This window comes from Phyllobates terribilis, unplaced genomic scaffold (assembly GCF_046119375.1).
Source record: "Phyllobates terribilis strain yellow unplaced genomic scaffold, ASM4611937v1 Scaffold_1__5_contigs__length_1240528914, whole genome shotgun sequence".
In the NCBI taxonomy this organism is placed as follows: domain Eukaryota; kingdom Metazoa; phylum Chordata; class Amphibia; order Anura; family Dendrobatidae; genus Phyllobates; species Phyllobates terribilis.
In genome coordinates this window covers 817,549,678-817,567,461 of record NW_027362761.1, presented here as the reverse complement: position 1 = coordinate 817,567,461, position 17,784 = coordinate 817,549,678, and the positions used below count along the sequence as shown (strand labels likewise).

The 17,784-nt window shown below is 35.8% G+C and overlaps 12 non-coding genes across 12 annotated transcripts; all 12 read right to left on the bottom strand.

Moving 5' to 3' along the window:
- Nucleotides 1–874: 874 nt before the first annotated feature.
- On the bottom strand, nucleotides 875–947 carry TRNAK-UUU (transfer RNA lysine (anticodon UUU)). Its single transcript has one exon. It is a non-coding gene; the product is annotated as a tRNA-Lys (tRNA).
- Nucleotides 948–1,924: 977 nt separating this feature from the next.
- TRNAK-UUU (transfer RNA lysine (anticodon UUU)) lies at nucleotides 1,925–1,997 on the bottom strand. Its single transcript has one exon. It is a non-coding gene; the product is annotated as a tRNA-Lys (tRNA).
- A 2,027-nt stretch (nucleotides 1,998–4,024) lies between these two features.
- Nucleotides 4,025–4,097, bottom strand: TRNAK-UUU (transfer RNA lysine (anticodon UUU)). The gene has a single exon. It is a non-coding gene; the product is annotated as a tRNA-Lys (tRNA).
- Nucleotides 4,098–6,126: 2,029 nt separating this feature from the next.
- On the bottom strand, nucleotides 6,127–6,199 carry TRNAK-UUU (transfer RNA lysine (anticodon UUU)). Its single transcript has one exon. It is a non-coding gene; the product is annotated as a tRNA-Lys (tRNA).
- A 2,029-nt stretch (nucleotides 6,200–8,228) lies between these two features.
- Nucleotides 8,229–8,301, bottom strand: TRNAK-UUU (transfer RNA lysine (anticodon UUU)). The gene has a single exon. It is a non-coding gene; the product is annotated as a tRNA-Lys (tRNA).
- Nucleotides 8,302–9,278: 977 nt separating this feature from the next.
- TRNAK-UUU (transfer RNA lysine (anticodon UUU)) lies at nucleotides 9,279–9,351 on the bottom strand. The gene has a single exon. It is a non-coding gene; the product is annotated as a tRNA-Lys (tRNA).
- Nucleotides 9,352–11,380: 2,029 nt separating this feature from the next.
- Nucleotides 11,381–11,453, bottom strand: TRNAK-UUU (transfer RNA lysine (anticodon UUU)). Its single transcript has one exon. It is a non-coding gene; the product is annotated as a tRNA-Lys (tRNA).
- A 977-nt stretch (nucleotides 11,454–12,430) lies between these two features.
- On the bottom strand, nucleotides 12,431–12,503 carry TRNAK-UUU (transfer RNA lysine (anticodon UUU)). The gene has a single exon. It is a non-coding gene; the product is annotated as a tRNA-Lys (tRNA).
- A 977-nt stretch (nucleotides 12,504–13,480) lies between these two features.
- Nucleotides 13,481–13,553, bottom strand: TRNAK-UUU (transfer RNA lysine (anticodon UUU)). Its single transcript has one exon. It is a non-coding gene; the product is annotated as a tRNA-Lys (tRNA).
- Nucleotides 13,554–15,582: 2,029 nt separating this feature from the next.
- TRNAK-UUU (transfer RNA lysine (anticodon UUU)) lies at nucleotides 15,583–15,655 on the bottom strand. Its single transcript has one exon. It is a non-coding gene; the product is annotated as a tRNA-Lys (tRNA).
- A 977-nt stretch (nucleotides 15,656–16,632) lies between these two features.
- On the bottom strand, nucleotides 16,633–16,705 carry TRNAK-UUU (transfer RNA lysine (anticodon UUU)). The gene has a single exon. It is a non-coding gene; the product is annotated as a tRNA-Lys (tRNA).
- Nucleotides 16,706–17,682: 977 nt separating this feature from the next.
- TRNAK-UUU (transfer RNA lysine (anticodon UUU)) lies at nucleotides 17,683–17,755 on the bottom strand. Its single transcript has one exon. It is a non-coding gene; the product is annotated as a tRNA-Lys (tRNA).
- Between the last annotated feature and the right edge of the window lie 29 nt (nucleotides 17,756–17,784).

Here is a 17,784-nt window from a genome sequence, read left to right as displayed (position 1 = left end):
ACCAAAGCCAGCACATAGTCTGCCAGCATAATGAGGTGTCAGGTTACATCTCTTTTTATACTCTATGTATAGGAAACAGGGGAAGAGGAGTGATGAGTATTCAGCCCAGTGAACGGCTATCAGATTTGGGCAGTTAAAGGCAGGTGAAGTTGCATCATCAAGCGGTTGATTTAGTTTACTCCAAAGCTGAATTCACATTCACACAGCTCAGTATTGATTAATTTTGACTTTCATATTGGTACTGCTAAATGTGCTGCAAAGAAAAAAAAGTAGGAATCACTCTGATTCTGTGTGTTTTTTATGGGAGACATCATAGCTGCTAGTTTCCACACATCAGCTTAAAGAGTATTGAAAGTTAGACATAGAGTCTACAGAGGGAAAAATGCCGAAAACAAGTCATAAAATTGCCAAAGTAGTGTTAATCCTCATATCCACATGACATTTATTTCTGAAAAGCTAGGTATGATTTAAACAAAGCTAAATGATAGGTCTAGGTTAAAAAGCCTCAAAACTGAACAATGACGTAAATAATGGACCCTCAGATTAAAAGACGGGTGCTTTACAGACTGAGCTATCCAGGTTCTTTCTAAGTGCACTTTTGCAACATTTTCAAAAAAAATGTCTCTGTCCATATTTAAGTATACTCAGAAAAATTATCATCCAATATGACTGTTCAAAGCCAAAACCAAGCACATAATCAATGATTTGTCGTGAATTTGGACATATTCAAAGACATGTTTTTTGTTTTTTTCTCTAGTGTAAAAGAGCATTTTATTTCTCATGTCAAACAAGTGAATTAAGCATGCAACTAATCTTCAAGCACAAGCTGAGATTTAAACAATACAAAGTGATCTGTTGAGATTTAAAGGCTTAATGCCTGAACAGGGACTTGAACCCTGGACCCTCAGATTAAAAGTCTGATGCTCTACCGACTGAGCTATCCAGGCTCCTTCTGAACAAACTTAGCACATTTTTCAAGATTTACTTCCGATTCTTCTAAATGTATCTTCAGATATGTTGATTTTTTTCATATGTGTGTACATAACCAAAACCAAAGCCAGCACATAGTCTGCCAGCATAATGAGGTGTCAGGTTACATCTCTTTTTATACTCTATGTATAGGAAACAGGGGAAGAGGAGTGATGAGTATTCAGCCCAGTGAAAGGCTATCAGATTTGGGCAGTTAAAGGCAGGTGAAGTTGCATCATCAAACGGTTGATTTAGTTTACTCCAAAGCTGAATTCACATTCACACAGCTCAGTATTGATTAATTTTGACTTTCATATTGGTACTGCTAAATGTGCTGCAAAGAAAAAAAAGTAGGAATCACTCTGATTCTGTGTGTTTTTTATGGGAGACATCATAGCTGCTAGTTTCCACACATCAGCTTAAAGAGTATCGAAAGTTAGACATAGAGTCTACAGAGGGAAAAATGCCGAAAACAAGTCATAAAATTGCCAAAGTAGTGTTAATCCTCATATCCACATGACATTTATTTCTGAAAAGCTAGGTATGATTTAAACAAAGCTAAATGATAGGTCTAGGTTAAAAAGCCTCAAAACTGAACAATGACGTAAATAATGGACCCTCAGATTAAAAGACGGGTGCTTTACAGACTGAGCTATCCAGGTTCTTTCTAAGTGCACTTTTGCAACATTTTCAAAAAAAATGTCTCTGTCCATATTTAAGTATACTCAGAAAAATTATCATCCAATATGACTGTTCAAAGCCAAAACCAAGCACATAATCAATGATTTGTCGTGAATTTGGACATATTCAAAGACATGTTTTTTGTTTTTTTCTCTAGTGTAAAAGAGCATTTTATTTCTCATGTCAAACAAGTGCATTAAGCATGCAACTAATCTTCAAGCACAAGCTGAGATTTAAACAATACAAAGTGATCTATTGAGATTTAAAAGCTTAATGCCTGAACAGGGACTTGAACCCTGGACCCTCAGATTAAAAGTCTGATGCTCTACCGACTGAGCTATCCAGGATCCTTCTGAGCAGTTTTAGCACATTTTTCAAGATTTGCTTCTGATTCATCTAAATGTATCTTCAGATATGTTGATTTTTTTCATATGTGTGTACATACCCAAAACCAAAGCCAGCACATAGTCTGCCAGCATAATGAGGTGTCAGGTTACATCTCTTTTTATACTCTATGTATAGGAAACAGGGGAAGAGGAGTGATGAGTATTCAGCCCAGTGAAAAGCTATCAGATTTGGGCAGTTAAAGGCAGGTGAAGTTGCATCATCAAGCGGTTGATTTAGTTTACTCCAAAGCTGAATTCACATTCACACAGCTCAGTATTGATTAATTTTGACTTTCATATTGGTACTGCTAAATGTGCTGCAAAGAAAAAAAAGTAGGAATCACTCTGATTCTGTGTGTTTTTTATGGTAGACATCATAGCTGCTAGTTTCCACCCATCAGCTTAAAGAGTATAGAAAGTGAGACATAGAGTCTACAGAGGGAAATATGCCGAAAACAAGTCATAAAATTGCCAAAGTAGTGTTAATCCTCATATCCACATGACATTTATTTCTGAAAAGCTAGGTATGATTTAAACAAAGCTAAATGATAGGTCTAGGTTAAAAAGCCTCAAAACTGAACAATGACGCAAATAATGGACCCTCAGATTAAAAGACGGGTGATTTACAGACTGAGCTATCCAGGTTCTTTCTAAGTGCACTTTTGCAACATTTTCGAAAAAAATGTCTCTGTCCATATTTAAGTTTACTCAGAAAAATTATCATCCAATATGACTGTTCAAAGCCAAAACCAAGCACATAATCAATGATTTGTCGTGAATTTGGACATATTCAAAGACATGTTTTTTGTTTTTTTCTCTAGTGTAAATGAGCATTTTATTTCTCATGTCAAACAAGTGCATTTAGCATGCAACTAATCTTCAAGCACAAGCTGAGATTTAAAAAATACAAAGTGATCTGTTGAGATTTAAAAGCTTAATGCCTGAACAGGGACTTGAACCCTGGACCCTCAGATTAAAGGTCTGATGCTCTATCGACTGAGTTATCCAGGAACCTTCTGAGCAATTTTAGCACATTTTTCAAGATTTTCTTCTGATTCATCTAAATGTATCTTCAGATATGTTGATTTTTTTCATATGTGTGTACATACCCAAAACCAAAGCCAGCACATAGTCTGCCAGCATAATGAGGTGTCAGGTTACATCTCTTTTTATACTCTATGTATAGGAAACAGGGGAAGAGGAGTGATGAGTATTCAGCCCAGTGAAAGGCTATCAGATTTGGGCAGTTAAAGGCAGGTGAAGTTGCATCATCAAGCGGTTGATTTAGTTTACTCCAAAGCTGAATTCACATTCACACAGCTCAGTATTGATTAATTTTGACTTTCATATTGGTACTGCTAAATGTGCTGCAAAGAAAAAAAAGTAGGAATCACTCTGATTCTGTGTGTTTTTTATGGGAGACATCATAGCTGCTAGTTTCCACACATCAGCTTAAAGAGTTTTGAAAGTGAGACATAGAGTCTACAGAGGGAAATATGCCGAAAACAAGTCATAAAATTGCCAAAGTAGTGTTAATCCTCATATCCACATGACATTTATTTCTGAAAAGCTAGGTATGATTTAAACAAAGCTAAATGATAGGTCTAGGTTAAAAAGCCTCAAAACTGAACAATGACGTAAATAATGGACCCTCAGATTAAAAGACGGGTGCTTTACAGACTGAGCTATCCAGGTTCTTTCTAAGTGCACTTTTGCAACATTTTCGAAAAAAATGTCTCTGTCCATATTTAAGTATACTCAGAAAAATTATGATCCAATATGACTGTTCAAAGCCAAAACCAAGCACATAATCAATGATTTGTCGTGAATTTGGACATATTCAATGACATGTTTTTTGTTTTTTTCTCTAGTGTAAAAGAGCATTTTATTTCTCATGTCAAACAAGGGCATTAAGCATGCAACTAATCTTCAAGCACAAGCTGAGATTTAAACAATACAAAGTGATCTGTTGAGATTTCAAAGTTTAATGCCTGAACAGGGACTTGAACCCTGGACCCTCAGATTAAAAGTCTGATGCTCTACCGACTGAGCTATCCAGGCTCCTTCTGAGCAATTTTAGCACATTTTTCAAGATTTGCTTCTGATTCATCTAAATGTATCTTCAGATATGTTGATTTTTTTCATATGTGTGTACATACCCAAAACCAAAGCCAGCACATAGTCTGCCAGCATAATGAGGTGTCAGGTTACATCTCTTTTTATACTCTATGTATAGGAAACAGGGGAAGAGGAGTGATGAGTATTCAGCCCAGTGAAAGGCTATCAGATTTGGGCAGTTAAAGGCAGGTGAAGTTGCATCATCAAGCGGTTGATTTAGTTTACTCCAAAGCTGAATTCACATTCACACAGCTCAGTATTGATTAATTTTGACTTTCATATTGGTACTGCTAAATGTGCTGCAAAGAAAAAAAAGTAGGAATCACTCTGATTCTGTGTGTTTTTTATGGTAGACATCATAGCTGCTAGTTTCCACCCATCAGCTTAAAGAGTAGAGAAAGTGAGACATAGAGTCTACAGAGGGAAATATGCCGAAAACAAGTCATAAAATTGCCAAAGTAGTGTTAATCCTCATATCCACATGACATTTATTTCTGAAAAGCTAGGTATGATTTAAACAAAGCTAAATGATAGGTCTAGGTTAAAAAGCCTCAAAACTGAACAATGACGTAAATAATGGACCTTCAGATTAAAAGACGGGTGATTTACAGACTGAGCTATCCAGGTTCTTTCTAAGTGCACTTTTGCAACATTTTCGAAAAAAATGTCTCTGTCCATATTTAAGTTTACTCAGAAAAATTATCATCCAATATGACTGTTCAAAGCCAAAACCAAGCACATAATCAATGATTTGTCGTGAATTTGGACATATTCAAAGACATGTTTTTTGTTTTTTTCTCTAGTGTAAATGAGCATTTTATTTCTCATGTCAAACAAGTGCATTAAGCATGCAACTAATCTTCAAGCACAAGCTGAGATTTAAACAATACAAAGTGATCTGTTGAGATTTAAAAGCTTAACGCCTGAAAAGGGACTTGAACCCTGGACCCTCAGATTAAAAGTCTGATGCTTTACCGACTGGTAGAGCATCAAGCTCCTTCTGAACAAACTTAGCACATTTTTCAAGATTTATTTCCGATTCATCTAAATGTATCCTCAGATATGTTGATTTTTTTCATGTGTGTGTACATACCCAAAACCAAAGCCAGCACGTAGTCTGCCAGCATAATGAGGTGTCAGGTTACATCTCTTTTTATACTCTATGTATAGGAAACAGGGGAAGAGGAGTGATGAGTATTCAGCCCATTGAAAGGCTATCAGATTTGGGCAGTTAAAGGCAGGTGAAGTTGCATCATCAAGCGGTTGATTTAGTTTACTCCAAAGCTGAATTCACATTCACACAGCTCAGTATTGATTAATTTTGACTTTCATATTGGTACTGCTAAATGTGCTGCAAAGAAAAAAAAGTAGGAATCACTCTGATTCTGTGTGTTTTTTATGGGAGACATCATAGCTGCTAGTTTCCACACATCAGCTTAAAGAGTTTTGAAAGTTAGACATAGAGTCTACAGAGGGAAAAATGCCGAAAACAAGTCATAAAATTGCCAAGGTAGTGTTAATCCTCATATCCACATGACATTTATTTCTGAAAAGCTAGGTATGATTTAAACAAAGCTAAATGATAGGTCTAGGTTAAAAAGCCTCAAAACTGAACAATGACGTAAATAATGGACCCTCAGATTAAAAGACGGGTGCTTTACAGACTGAGCTATCCAGGTTCTTTCTAAGTGCACTTTTGCAACATTTTCAAAAAAAATGTCTCTGTCCATATTTAAGTATACTCAGAAAAATTATCATCCAATATGACTGTTCAAAGCCAAAACCAAGCACATAATCAATGATTTGTCGTGAATTTGGACATATTCAAAGACATGTTTTTTGTTTTTTTCTCTAGTGTAAAAGAGCATTTTATTTCTCATGTCAAACAAGTGCATTAAGCATGCAACTAATCTTCCAGCACAAGCTGAGATTTAAACAATACAAAGTGATCTGTTGAGATTTAAAAGCTTAATGCCTGAACAGGGACTTGAACCCTGGACCCTCAGATTAAAAGTCTGATGCTCTACCGACTGAGCTATCCAGGCTCCTTCTAAGCACTTTTAGCACATTTTTCAAGATTTGCTTCTGATTCATCTAAATGTATCTTCAGATATGTTGATTTTTTTCATATGTGTGTACATACCCAAAACCAAAGCCAGCACATAGTCTGCCAGCATAATGAGGTGTCAGGTTACATCTCTTTTTATACTCTATGTATAGGAAACAGGGGAAGAGGAGTGATGAGTATTCAGCCCAGTGAAAGGCTATCAGATTTGGACAGTTAAAGGCAGGTGAAGTTGCATCATCAAGCGGTTGATTTAGTTTACTCCAAAGCTGAATTCACATTCACACAGCTCAGTATTGATTAATTTTGACTTTCATATTGGTACTGCTAAATGTGCTGCAAAGAAAAAAAAGTAGGAATCACTCTGATTCTGTGTGTTTTTTATGGTAGACATCATAGCTGCTAGTTTCCACCCATCAGCTTAAAGAGTATAGAAAGTGAGACATAGAGTCTACAGAGGGAAATATGCCGAAAACAAGTCATAAAATTGCCAAAGTAGTGTTAATCCTCATATCCACATGACATTTATTTCTGAAAAGCTAGGTATGATTTAAACAAAGCTAAATGATAGGTCTAGGTTAAAAAGCCTCAAAACTGAACAATGACGCAAATAATGGACCCTCAGATTAAAAGACGGGTGCTTTACTGACTGAGCTATCCAGGTTCTTTCTAAGTGCACTTTTGCAACATTTTCGAAAAAAATGTCTCTGTCCATATTTAAGTTTACTCAGAAAAATTATCATCCAATATGACTGTTCAAATCCAAAACCAAGCACATAATCAATGATTTGTCGTGAATTTGGACATATTCAAAGACATGTTTTTTGTTTTTTTCTCTAGTGTAAATGAGCATTTTATTTCTCATGTCAAACAAGTGCATTAAGCATGCAACTAATCTTCAAGCACAAGCTGAGATTTAAACAATACAAAGTGATCTGTTGAGATTTAAAAGCTTAACGCCTGAAAAGGGACTTGAACCCTGGACCCTCAGATTAAAAGTCTGATGCTCTACCGACTGGTAGAGCATCAAGCTCCTTCTGAACAAACTTAGCACATTTTTCAAGATTTACTTCCGATTCATCTAAATGTATCTTCAGATATGTTGATTTTTTTCATGTGTGTGTACATACCCAAAACCAAAGCCAGCACATAGTCTGCCAGCATAATGAGATGTCAGGTTACATCTATTTTTATACTCTATGTATAGGAAACAGGGGAAGAAGAGTGATGAGTATTCAGCCCATTGAAAGGCTATCAGATTTGGGCAGTTAAAGGCAGGTGAAGTTGCATCATCAAGTGGTTGATTTAGTTTACTCCAAAGCTGAATTCACATTCACACAGCTCAGTATTGATTAATTTTGACTTTCATATTTGTACTGCTAAATGTGCTGCAAAGAAAAAAAAGTAAGAATCACTCTGATTCTGTGTGTTTTTTATGGGAGACATCATAGCTGCTAGTTTCCACACATCAGCTTAAAGAGTTTTGAAAGTTAGACATAGAGTCTACAGAGGGAAAAATGCCGAAAACAAGTCATAAAATTGCCAAAGTAGTGTTAATCCTCATATCCACATGACATTTATTTCTGAAAAGCTAGGTATGATTTAAACAAAGCTAAATGATAGGTCTAGGTTAAAAAGCCTCAAAACTGAACAATGACGTAAATAATGGACCCTCAGATTAAAAGACGGGTGCTTTACAGACTGAGCTATCCAGGTTCTTTCTAAGTGCACTTTTGCAACACTTTCAAAAAAAATGTCTCTGTCCATATTTAAGTATACTCAGAAAAATTATCATCCAATATGAGTGTTCAAAGCCAAAACCAAGCACATAATCAATGATTTGTCGTGAATTTGGACATATTCAAAGACATGTTTTTTGTTTTTTTCTCTAGTGTAAAAGAGCATTTTATTTCTCATGTCAAACAAGTGCATTAAGCATGCAACTAATCTTCAAGCACAAGCTGAGATTTAAACAATACAAAGTGATCTGTTGAGATTTAAAAGCTTAATGCCTGAACAGGGACTTGAACCCTGGACCCTCAGATTAAAAGTCTGATGCTCTACCGACTGAGCTATCCAGGCTCCTTTTGAGCAAACTTAACACATTTTTCAAGATTTGCTTCTGATTCATCTAAATGTATCTTCAGATATGTTGATTTTTTTCATATGTGTGTACATACCCAAAACCAAAGCCAGCACATAGTCTGCCAGCATAATGAGGTGTCAGGTTACATCTCTTTTTATACTCTATGTATAGGAAACAGGGGAAGAGGAGTGATGAGTATTCAGCCCATTGAAAGGCTATCAGATTTGGGCAGTTAAAGGCAGGTGAAGTTGCATCATCAAGCGGTTGATTTAGTTTACTCCAAAGCTGAATTCACATTCACACAGCTCAGTATTGATTAATTTTGACTTTCATATTGGTACTGCTAAATGTGCTGCAAAGAAAAAAAAGTAGGAATCACTCTGATTCTGTGTGTTTTTTATGGGAGACATCATAGCTGCTAGTTTCCACACATCAGCTTAAAGAGTTTTGAAAGTTAGACATAGAGTCTACAGAGGGAAAAATGCCGAAAACAAGTCATAAAATTGCCAAGGTAGTGTTAATCCTCATATCCACATGACATTTATTTCTGAAAAGCTAGGTATGATTTAAACAAAGCTAAATGATAGGTCTAGGTTAAAAAGCCTCAAAACTGAACAATGACGTAAATAATGGACCCTCAGATTAAAAGACGGGTGCTTTACAGACTGAGCTATCCAGGTTCTTTCTAAGTGCACTTTTGCAACATTTTCAAAAAAAATGTCTCTGTCCATATTTAAGTATACTCAGAAAAATTATCATCCAATATGACTGTTCAAAGCCAAAACCAAGCACATAATCAATGATTTGTCGTGAATTTGGACATATTCAAAGACATGTTTTTTGTTTTTTTCTCTAGTGTAAAAGAGCATTTTATTTCTCATGTCAAACAAGTGCATTAAGCATGCAACTAATCTTCCAGCACAAGCTGAGATTTAAACAATACAAAGTGATCTGTTGAGATTTAAAAGCTTAATGCCTGAACAGGGACTTGAACCCTGGACCCTCAGATTAAAAGTCTGATGCTCTACCAACTGAGCTATCCAGGCTCCTTCTAAGCACTTTTAGCACATTTTTCAAGATTTGCTTCTGATTCATCTAAATGTATCTTCAGATATGTTGATTTTTTTCATATGTGTGTACATACCCAAAACCAAAGCCAGCACATAGTCTGCCAGCATAATGAGGTGTCAGGTTACATCTCTTTTTATACTCTATGTATAGGAAACAGGGGAAGAGGAGTGATGAGTATTCAGCCCAGTGAAAGGCTATCAGATTTGGACAGTTAAAGGCAGGTGAAGTTGCATCATCAAGCGGTTGATTTAGTTTACTCCAAAGCTGAATTCACATTCACACAGCTCAGTATTGATTAATTTTGACTTTCATATTGGTACTGCTAAATGTGCTGCAAAGAAAAAAAAGTAGGAATCACTCTGATTCTGTGTGTTTTTTATGGTAGACATCATAGCTGCTAGTTTCCACCCATCAGCTTAAAGAGTATAGAAAGTGAGACATAGAGTCTACAGAGGGAAATATGCCGAAAACAAGTCATAAAATTGCCAAAGTAGTGTTAATCCTCATATCCACATGACATTTATTTCTGAAAAGCTAGGTATGATTTAAACAAAGCTAAATGATAGGTCTAGGTTAAAAAGCCTCAAAACTGAACAATGACGCAAATAATGGACCCTCAGATTAAAAGACGGGTGCTTTACTGACTGAGCTATCCAGGTTCTTTCTAAGTGCACTTTTGCAACATTTTCGAAAAAAATGTCTCTGTCCATATTTAAGTTTACTCAGAAAAATTATCATCCAATATGACTGTTCAAATCCAAAACCAAGCACATAATCAATGATTTGTCGTGAATTTGGACATATTCAAAGACATGTTTTTTGTTTTTTTCTCTAGTGTAAATGAGCATTTTATTTCTCATGTCAAACAAGTGCATTAAGCATGCAACTAATCTTCAAGCACAAGCTGAGATTTAAACAATACAAAGTGATCTGTTGAGATTTAAAAGCTTAACGCCTGAAAAGGGACTTGAACCCTGGACCCTCAGATTAAAAGTCTGATGCTCTACCGACTGGTAGAGCATCAAGCTCCTTCTGAACAAACTTAGCACATTTTTCAAGATTTACTTCCGATTCATCTAAATGTATCTTCAGATATGTTGATTTTTTTCATGTGTGTGTACATACCCAAAACCAAAGCCAGCACATAGTCTGCCAGCATAATGAGATGTCAGGTTACATCTATTTTTATACTCTATGTATAGGAAACAGGGGAAGAAGAGTGATGAGTATTCAGCCCATTGAAAGGCTATCAGATTTGGGCAGTTAAAGGCAGGTGAAGTTGCATCATCAAGCGGTTGATTTAGTTTACTCCAAAGCTGAATTCACATTCACACAGCTCAGTATTGATTAATTTTGACTTTCATATTTGTACTGCTAAATGTGCTGCAAAGAAAAAAAAGTAAGAATCACTCTGATTCTGTGTGTTTTTTATGGGAGACATCATAGCTGCTAGTTTCCACACATCAGCTTAAAGAGTTTTGAAAGTTAGACATAGAGTCTACAGAGGGAAAAATGCCGAAAACAAGTCATAAAATTGCCAAAGTAGTGTTAATCCTCATATCCACATGACATTTATTTCTGAAAAGCTAGGTATGATTTAAACAAAGCTAAATGATAGGTCTAGGTTAAAAAGCCTCAAAACTGAACAATGACGTAAATAATGGACCCTCAGATTAAAAGACGGGTGCTTTACAGACTGAGCTATCCAGGTTCTTTCTAAGTGCACTTTTGCAACACTTTCAAAAAAAATGTCTCTGTCCATATTTAAGTATACTCAGAAAAATTATCATCCAATATGAGTGTTCAAAACCAAAACCAAGCACATAATCAATGATTTGTCGTGAATTTGGACATATTCAAAGACATGTTTTTTGTTTTTTTCTCTAGTGTAAAAGAGCATTTTATTTCTCATGTCAAACAAGTGCATTAAGCATGCAACTAATCTTCAAGCACAAGCTGAGATTTAAACAATACAAAGTGATCTGTTGAGATTTAAAAGCTTAATGCCTGAACAGGGACTTGAACCCTGGACCCTCAGATTAAAAGTCTGATGCTCTACCGACTGAGCTATCCAGGCTCCTTTTGAGCAAACTTAACACATTTTTCAAGATTTGCTTCTGATTCATCTAAATGTATCTTCAGATATGTTGATTTTTTTCATATGTGTGTACATACCCAAAACCAAAGCCAGCACATAGTCTGCCAGCATAATGAGGTGTCAGGTTACATCTCTTTTTATACTCTATGTATAGGAAACAGGGGAAGAGGAGTGATGAGTATTCAGCCCAGTGAACGGCTATCAGATTTGGGCAGTTAAAGGCAGGTGAAGTTGCATCATCAAGCGGTTGATTTAGTTTACTCCAAAGCTGAATTCACATTCACACAGCTCAGTATTGTTTAATTTTGACTTTCATATTGGTACTGCTAAATGTGCTGCAAAGAAAAAAAAGTAGGAATCACTCTGATTCTGTGTGTTTTTTATGGGAGACATCATAGCTGCTAGTTTCCACACATCAGCTTAAAGAGTATTGAAAGTTAGACATAGAGTCTACAGAGGGAAAAATGCCGAAAACAAGTCATAAAATTGCCAAAGTAGTGTTAATCCTCATATCCACATGACATTTATTTCTGAAAAGCTAGGTATGATTTAAACAAAGCTAAATGATAGGTCTAGGTTAAAAAGCCTCAAAACTGAACAATGACGTAAATAATGGACCCTCAGATTAAAAGACGGGTGCTTTACAGACTGAGCTATCCAGGTTCTTTCTAAGTGCACTTTTGCAACATTTTCAAAAAAAATGTCTCTGTCCATATTTAAGTATACTCAGAAAAATTATCATCCAATATGACTGTTCAAAGCCAAAACCAAGCACATAATCAATGATTTGTCGTGAATTTGGACATATTCAAAGACATGTTTTTTGTTTTTTTCTCTAGTGTAAAAGAGCATTTTATTTCTCATGTCAAACAAGTGAATTAAGCATGCAACTAATCTTCAAGCACAAGCTGAGATTTAAACAATACAAAGTGATCTGTTGAGATTTAAAGGCTTAATGCCTGAACAGGGACTTGAACCCTGGACCCTCAGATTAAAAGTCTGATGCTCTACCGACTGAGCTATCCAGGCTCCTTCTGAACAAACTTAGCACATTTTTCAAGATTCACTTCCGATTCTTCTAAATGTATCATCAGATATGTTGATTTTTTTCATATGTGTGTACATAACCAAAACCAAAGCCAGCACATAGTCTGCCAGCATAATGAGGTGTCAGGTTACATCTCTTTTTATACTCTATGTATAGGAAACAGGGGAAGAGGAGTGATGAGTATTCAGCCCAGTGAAAGGCTATCAGATTTGGGCAGTTAAAGGCAGGTGAAGTTGCATCATCAAACGGTTGATTTAGTTTACTCCAAAGCTGAATTCACATTCACACAGCTCAGTATTGATTAATTTTGACTTTCATATTGGTACTGCTAAATGTGCTGCAAAGAAAAAAAAGTAGGAATCACTCTGATTCTGTGTGTTTTTTATGGGAGACATCATACCTGCTAGTTTCCACACATCAGCTTAAAGAGTTTTGAAAGTTAGACATAGAGTCTACAGAGGGAAAAATGCCGAAAACAAGTCATAAAATTGCCAAGGTAGTGTTAATCCTCATATCCACATGACATTTATTTCTGAAAAGCTAGGTATGATTTAAACAAAGCTAAATGATAGGTCTAGGTTAAAAAGCCTCAAAACTGAACAATGACGTAAATAATGGACCCTCAGATTAAAAGACGGGTGCTTTACAGACTGAGCTATCCAGGTTCTTTCTAAGTGCACTTTTGCAACATTTTCAAAAAAAATGTCTCTGTCCATATTTAAGTATACTCAGAAAAATTATCATCCAATATGACTGTTCAAAGCCAAAACCAAGCACATAATCAATGATTTGTCGTGAATTTGGACATATTCAAAGACATGTTTTTTGTTTTTTTCTCTAGTGTAAAAGAGCATTTTATTTCTCATGTCAAACAAGTGCATTAAGCATGCAACTAATCTTCCAGCACAAGCTGAGATTTAAACAATACAAAGTGATCTGTTGAGATTTAAAAGCTTAATGCCTGAACAGGGACTTGAACCCTGGACCCTCAGATTAAAAGTCTGATGCTCTACCAACTGAGCTATCCAGGCTCCTTCTAAGCACTTTTAGCACATTTTTCAAGATTTGCTTCTGATTCATCTAAATGTATCTTCAGATATGTTGATTTTTTTCATATGTGTGTACATACCCAAAACCAAAGCCAGCACATAGTCTGCCAGCATAATGAGGTGTCAGGTTACATCTCTTTTTATACTCTATGTATAGGAAACAGGGGAAGAGGAGTGATGAGTATTCAGCCCAGTGAAAGGCTATCAGATTTGGACAGTTAAAGGCAGGTGAAGTTGCATCATCAAGCGGTTGATTTAGTTTACTCCAAAGCTGAATTCACATTCACACAGCTCAGTATTGATTAATTTTGACTTTCATATTGGTACTGCTAAATGTGCTGCAAAGAAAAAAAAGTAGGAATCACTCTGATTCTGTGTGTTTTTTATGGTAGACATCATAGCTGCTAGTTTCCACCCATCAGCTTAAAGAGTATAGAAAGTGAGACATAGAGTCTACAGAGGGAAATATGCCGAAAACAAGTCATAAAATTGCCAAAGTAGTGTTAATCCTCATATCCACATGACATTTATTTCTGAAAAGCTAGGTATGATTTAAACAAAGCTAAATGATAGGTCTAGGTTAAAAAGCCTCAAAACTGAACAATGACGCAAATAATGGACCCTCAGATTAAAAGACGGGTGCTTTACTGACTGAGCTATCCAGGTTCTTTCTAAGTGCACTTTTGCAACATTTTCGAAAAAAATGTCTCTGTCCATATTTAAGTTTACTCAGAAAAATTATCATCCAATATGACTGTTCAAATCCAAAACCAAGCACATAATCAATGATTTGTCGTGAATTTGGACATATTCAAAGACATGTTTTTTGTTTTTTTCTCTAGTGTAAATGAGCATTTTATTTCTCATGTCAAACAAGTGCATTAAGCATGCAACTAATCTTCAAGCACAAGCTGAGATTTAAACAATACAAAGTGATCTGTTGAGATTTAAAAGCTTAACGCCTGAAAAGGGACTTGAACCCTGGACCCTCAGATTAAAAGTCTGATGCTCTACCGACTGGTAGAGCATCAAGCTCCTTCTGAACAAACTTAGCACATTTTTCAAGATTTACTTCCGATTCATCTAAATGTATCTTCAGATATGTTGATTTTTTTCATGTGTGTGTACATACCCAAAACCAAAGCCAGCACATAGTCTGCCAGCATAATGAGATGTCAGGTTACATCTATTTTTATACTCTATGTATAGGAAACAGGGGAAGAAGAGTGATGAGTATTCAGCCCATTGAAAGGCTATCAGATTTGGGCAGTTAAAGGCAGGTGAAGTTGCATCATCAAGCGGTTGATTTAGTTTACTCCAAAGCTGAATTCACATTCACACAGCTCAGTATTGATTAATTTTGACTTTCATATTTGTACTGCTAAATGTGCTGCAAAGAAAAAAAAGTAAGAATCACTCTGATTCTGTGTGTTTTTTATGGGAGACATCATAGCTGCTAGTTTCCACACATCAGCTTAAAGAGTTTTGAAAGTTAGACATAGAGTCTACAGAGGGAAAAATGCCGAAAACAAGTCATAAAATTGCCAAAGTAGTGTTAATCCTCATATCCACATGACATTTATTTCTGAAAAGCTAGGTATGATTTAAACAAAGCTAAATGATAGGTCTAGGTTAAAAAGCCTCAAAACTGAACAATGACGTAAATAATGGACCCTCAGATTAAAAGACGGGTGCTTTACAGACTGAGCTATCCAGGTTCTTTCTAAGTGCACTTTTGCAACACTTTCAAAAAAAATGTCTCTGTCCATATTTAAGTATACTCAGAAAAATTATCATCCAATATGAGTGTTCAAAACCAAAACCAAGCACATAATCAATGATTTGTCGTGAATTTGGACATATTCAAAGACATGTTTTTTGTTTTTTTCTCTAGTGTAAAAGAGCATTTTATTTCTCATGTCAAACAAGTGCATTAAGCATGCAACTAATCTTCAAGCACAAGCTGAGATTTAAACAATACAAAGTGATCTGTTGAGATTTAAAAGCTTAATGCCTGAACAGGGACTTGAACCCTGGACCCTCAGATTAAAAGTCTGATGCTCTACCGACTGAGCTATCCAGGCTCCTTTTGAGCAAACTTAACACATTTTTCAAGATTTGCTTCTGATTCATCTAAATGTATCTTCAGATATGTTGATTTTTTTCATATGTGTGTACATACCCAAAACCAAAGCCAGCACATAGTCTGCCAGCATAATGAGGTGTCAGGTTACATCTCTTTTTATACTCTATGTATAGGAAACAGGGGAAGAGGAGTGATGAGTATTCAGCCCAGTGAACGGCTATCAGATTTGGGCAGTTAAAGGCAGGTGAAGTTGCATCATCAAGCGGTTGATTTAGTTTACTCCAAAGCTGAATTCACATTCACACAGCTCAGTATTGTTTAATTTTGACTTTCATATTGGTACTGCTAAATGTGCTGCAAAGAAAAAAAAGTAGGAATCACTCTGATTCTGTGTGTTTTTTATGGGAGACATCATAGCTGCTAGTTTCCACACATCAGCTTAAAGAGTATTGAAAGTTAGACATAGAGTCTACAGAGGGAAAAATGCCGAAAACAAGTCATAAAATTGCCAAAGTAGTGTTAATCCTCATATCCACATGACATTTATTTCTGAAAAGCTAGGTATGATTTAAACAAAGCTAAATGATAGGTCTAGGTTAAAAAGCCTCAAAACTGAACAATGACGTAAATAATGGACCCTCAGATTAAAAGACGGGTGCTTTACAGACTGAGCTATCCAGGTTCTTTCTAAGTGCACTTTTGCAACATTTTCAAAAAAAATGTCTCTGTCCATATTTAAGTATACTCAGAAAAATTATCATCCAATATGACTGTTCAAAGCCAAAACCAAGCACATAATCAATGATTTGTCGTGAATTTGGACATATTCAAATACATGTTTTTTGTTTTTTTCTCTAGTGTAAAAGAGCATTTTATTTCTCATGTCAAACAAGTGAATTAAGCATGCAACTAATCTTCAAGCACAAGCTGAGATTTAAACAATACAAAGTGATCTGTTGAGATTTAAAGGCTTAATGCCTGAACAGGGACTTGAACCCTGGACCCTCAGATTAAAAGTCTGATGCTCTACCGACTGAGCTATCCAGGCTCCTTCTGAGCAAACTTAGCACATTTTTCAAGATTTACTTCCGATTCTTCTAAATGTATCATCAGATATGTTCATTTTTTTCATATGTGTGTACATAACCAAAACCAAAGCCAGCACATAGTCTGCCAGCATAATGAGGTGTCAGGTTACATCTCTTTTTATACTCTATGTATAGGAAACAGGGGAAGAGGAGTGATGAGTATTCAGCCCAGTGAAAGGCTATCAGATTTGGGCAGTTAAAGGCAGGTGAAGTTGCATCATCAAACGGTTGATTTAGTTTACTCCAAAGCTGAATTCACATTCACACAGCTCAGTATTGATTAATTTTGACTTTCATATTGGTACTGCTAAATGTGCTGCAAAGAAAAAAAAGTAGGAATCACTCTGATTCTGTGTGTTTTTTATGGGAGACATCATAGCTGCTAGTTTCCACACATCAGCTTAAAGAGTATTGAAAGTTAGACATAGAGTCTACAGAGGGAAAAATGCCGAAAACAAGTCATAAAATTGCCAAAGTAGTGTTAATCCTCATATCCACATGACATTTATTTCTGAAAAGCTAGGTATGATTTAAACAAAGCTAAATGATAGGTCTAGGTTAAAAAGCCTCAAAACTGAACAATGACGTAAATAATGGACCCTCAGATTAAAAGACGGGTGCTTTACAGACTGAGCTATCCAGGTTCTTTCTAAGTGCACTTTTGCAACATTTTCAAAAAAAATGTCTCTGTCCATATTTAAGTATACTCAGAAAAATTATCATCCAATATGACTGTTCAAAGCCAAAACCAAGCACATAATCAATGATTTGTCGTGAATTTGGACATATTCAAAGACATGTTTTTTGTTTTTTTCTCTAGTGTAAAAGAGCATTTTATTTCTCATGTCAAACAAGTGCATTAAGCATGCAACTAATCTTCAAGCACAAGCTGAGATTTAAACAATACAAAGTGATCTATTGAGATTTAAAAGCTTAATGCCTGAACAGGGACTTGAACCCTGGACCCTCAGATTAAAAGTCTGATGCTCTACCGACTGAGCTATCCAGGATCCTTCTGAGCACTTTTAGCACATTTTTC